We start from the raw sequence: 3,219 nt of genomic DNA, 5'->3' as shown, positions 1-3,219 counted from the left end.
TGATAATTCTTGTGTTGTTATTTGTCCTTGTTTCCACTAACGCTAGCTTTTTACAAAGTTAATTAGTAAGTTAGCTAGGATTTGTAGATTAAGAACAATTATGCTCACTTGACTTACTATTCGATGTTAAGGGTTGACTAGGTGAGATTAATCCATTATAATGATCATAGTTGTGGTTATGACAAGAAAGGGATTCCCTAACTCATCCCAAGTCAAGGCTTCCATTTATGCTTTGAACCGCACTTCAATCATTTTAAAGCTTTACTTGTCCATATTACATAAATAGTTCTTTAATTCCTTTATTTGGTTATTAATTGCAATTTTGATTGTTCTTTTATTTTGTAATTATTTGCTTCATTATTGAAAACCCCCTTTGATTTCACAACCAAAATTGTGCTCATGTTGTCACTAGTTCCTTGGGAAAACGACCCGGGAGTTTAAATACTCTCGGTTATTTGATTTGAATTGTGATAATTCTTTATTTAAATTTTGATGGAGAATCGATTATTAATCTAGACTATACATGCAACGAAGGGATTTTTTTTTATTAAGGAATTTTAGACCGGTATAAATTTTCATCATCACACATCATCCATGGATATCTGGCTATAGGATAGGATGTTCCTTTTGCTCCAAGCAAATCTGTCAAAGTTTTTATCATTTATACTCAGCTCCCCAGAGGTTTTCTATTTTTTGGGGGGAGGTCCTTGAGGCGACGGGGTACCCAAACTCTCCAAAGTCGGGTCTGGAGAGATTAGGCGAATAGCTGTAGTGGGAATAATTTTCCTCTGGGGAACAACACTAGAATATGCCTTCTGAGGGGAAGACCTGGAGGATGTTCCCTCAGTTTCATTGGCCTAAAGACTTTGGGCTACCATAGTTTTACAAGCCTGATGCAGATATTTCATGAAGTTCTGGAAGCCATAGATTCTGAAAAGAAATATAGAAGCGCATTAAAATAATGAAAATATAACCTAAGACAACATAAATGATTTTTAAAATTGTGGAAGTATTCGTAAAAATGGATGACACTTTTCTACCCTAGACAGCGTGGAAGAAAACCCAAGAAGCCTTCCCTTTCAATGTCCTGGGTTTGGTCAAAACAAACAGGTAGAGGAAAAGCTCGGTAGAAGGTCAGACATCAAGTTCCCGACATAGAAGCTGAAAATTTTTTAGAAACTCCCTAGAGTTCGGTTGAAGCTTGGAAGTGGTTCATTGCAAGCCCAAAGAACGAAATTGGTAAAAGGAAAAGATATGCCTAGCCTAGTGAAAAAACAGTCGTAGGCATAAAAGAAAGGATGCTCCGATTTATCCAAAGGAGGGAAACAAACCCTCTCGTCAGGGTCGGGCACTATTAGCTCATAGTTTCTCTTGTCCTCTCTACTCTCACAAATCCTATGATGTCTACAGAAGGCATCACAATACTCCCTATCTACTATAGGAACACAAGACAGAACCTTAGTCCACATGCTGAGAATAGTAGAACGAGACATAAAGTCTATCTCTACAAATGCAAAGTAAAGAGGTTGTTACTAAAAAGAACTTGAACATTCACTACAAGAAAAATACCCATTCAGGTACACTTGAAAAGTGTAGCCAAAAATGAAAAAAAATTATGCATTAGGCAAAGTAAAGAGGTTGTTACTAAAAAGAACTTGAACATTCACTACAACATTTTTTTAGTGTGATTAAGTGAGGTGAGTGATTTGTTTCGCTTGTTGCATGAAGAAGATTGATGGATGCAACACTAAGGTGATATGCGTGGTGGTTTCTTTTAGTTTCATCCCTCGAATCTAGGTTGTCAAGGACAAGTTCTTTGAAGGTCTAGTAGGAAAACTCCTTGCGGTGACCTAGGTTACTAAGAACAAGTTTCTTAGAGGTCTAGTAGAAAAACCCTTCCAGTGACCTAGGTTTCTAAGAATAGGTTTCTTAGAGGTCTAGTAGGAAAACCGCTTATCTATCCTTTTATGTTTTCACTGTCTTTTCTGTTGCATTTTTTCTCCATCTTTTTTTTATCCTTTTATCCTTCGTTCTAATATTTTTGTTCCATCTGGTATCAGTTATAGGTCGTACGTAAATTCTTATTTATCTACATGTTCCATGGGTCTTGTTTAGTCTCTTTGTTTTTTCTCTTTAATTTCTATAAATTTAACTTAGAGTCTACAAAAAAAAAATCTTATTTAATTTTATTTCAACAATTATTCTATCTTAAAGTCAGTGTCTGCAAAAAAAAGAGTAAAAAGAATTGAGTATTATGTTAGTGATTATGAAGAATAGCTCTTTGTTAGGATTCGATGACAAATCTTTTTGAAGAGGGAGAGGCTGATACGTGCTCAAGAATGCATTTTTGTCATGTTAGAGACAAGGTGCAGAATGGTAATCTTGTCATATTCAAGGATTTGAATACTAGAATAATTATACCAAGCCGATCTTGGACATCAAGGAGACCAAGAGTTCATCTCAAAAACAGTGGTGCTGAATTGGCGGCAGCTCATAAGGCTCTTTGGACTAAGTCAGGACAGCATAAAGCCCAATAATACTTTTCAAATTCAAGTGGGAGGTATAATTTATCATTAATTTTCAAATTTTAGGCCCTTTTTTTAGTTTGTTTTGCCATTAGAGTTTGTTAGAAGATTTTTTTAGAGTTGATTTGCTTAGTAGTATTTTTAGAAATTTTAAATTTAAATTAAATTTGATATAATCAATTAAGATCAAATTTGATTCAAATTTTAAAATCATATCTTATCTTTTTGTTAGTTTGTTAGGGGCCTATTTAAACACATTTGGTGAGACCATTAACATAACTTTTGATGAATAAAATTTTTTAGTGCTTTATGCACATTTTTTTAGTGTGATTAAGTGAGGTGAGTGATTTGCTTCGCTTGTTGCATGAAGAAGATTGGTGGATCCAACACTAAGGTGATATGCGTGGTGGTTTCTTTTAGTTTTCATCCCTCGAATCTAGGTTGTCAAGGACAAGTTCTTTGAAGGTTTAGTAGAAAAAATCCTTCCGGTGACCTAGGTTACTAAGAACAAGTTTCTTAGAGGTCTAGCAGAAAAACCCTTCCAGTGACCTAGGTTGCTAAGAACAGGTTTCTTAGAGGTCTAGTAGCAAAACCGCTTATCTATCCTTTTATGTTTTCACCGTCTTTTCTGTTGCATTTTTTCTCCATCTTTTTCCTAGCCTTTTATCCTTCGTTCTAATATTTTTGTTCCATC

Source organism: Arachis hypogaea, chromosome 14, assembly GCF_003086295.3.
Source record: "Arachis hypogaea cultivar Tifrunner chromosome 14, arahy.Tifrunner.gnm2.J5K5, whole genome shotgun sequence".
In the NCBI taxonomy this organism is placed as follows: domain Eukaryota; kingdom Viridiplantae; phylum Streptophyta; class Magnoliopsida; order Fabales; family Fabaceae; genus Arachis; species Arachis hypogaea.
The sequence above is the reverse complement of the archived record's forward strand: the minus strand, read 5'-3'. Positions refer to the sequence as shown.